Raw genomic sequence first — 544 nt, forward strand, 5'->3', positions numbered from 1 at the left:
TGTTTCCTCATTAGTGGAAATGGAGGTGGGCTGTGAAATCATGAGAAGACTGGGAGTGTTTTTGAGTAAAAGCTTGTTTGCATGTGGAGTTATTCAGAGAGTTTTTCTCAATGCATCGATGATGAGAATTACTATTACAAAAAGACTGCTTTTCTACTGCTTTAGATAACCACGTTTAAACTGAAACAAGGCATGCTTTAATCTGGAATAGGTGTCTACATCTGGTGCTGTTTGAGAGTAGCCTTTTCTAAACAACTTCTTATGCAGACAAGCCCAAATTTCTTTGCTAAATGGCTACAACCTTTTTTCTAAACTAATAAAGTTATAGTGATTTTAACTTTAAATACAAAAATGTGGAAAGTTTGTCAAATACTTACAATTTCAGAGCTTTCAATAAAAACATTTGAGAGTGTGTAAACAGCAATAAAATTAAAATCATGCCTTTTGGTGTAACTTTGTACAAATATGAACAAGTTCTGTGGCCTGGCTTTCGCTACAAAATTTCTTTTGGCAGAACTCCAGTCCTGTTGTCAGTTTTGTGCAT

The 544-nt window shown here is 34.6% G+C and overlaps 1 protein-coding gene across 1 annotated transcript in view; it reads left to right on the forward strand.

Moving 5' to 3' along the window:
- PI4K2B (phosphatidylinositol 4-kinase type 2 beta) overlaps positions 1-544 on the forward strand; it is a 44,125-nt gene that overhangs the window by 2,433 nt on the left and 41,148 nt on the right. The gene's annotated exons all lie outside the window — the stretch shown is intronic.

This window comes from Alligator sinensis, unplaced genomic scaffold (assembly GCF_000455745.1).
Source record: "Alligator sinensis unplaced genomic scaffold, ASM45574v1 scaffold745_1, whole genome shotgun sequence".
NCBI classification, from domain to species: domain Eukaryota; kingdom Metazoa; phylum Chordata; order Crocodylia; family Alligatoridae; genus Alligator; species Alligator sinensis.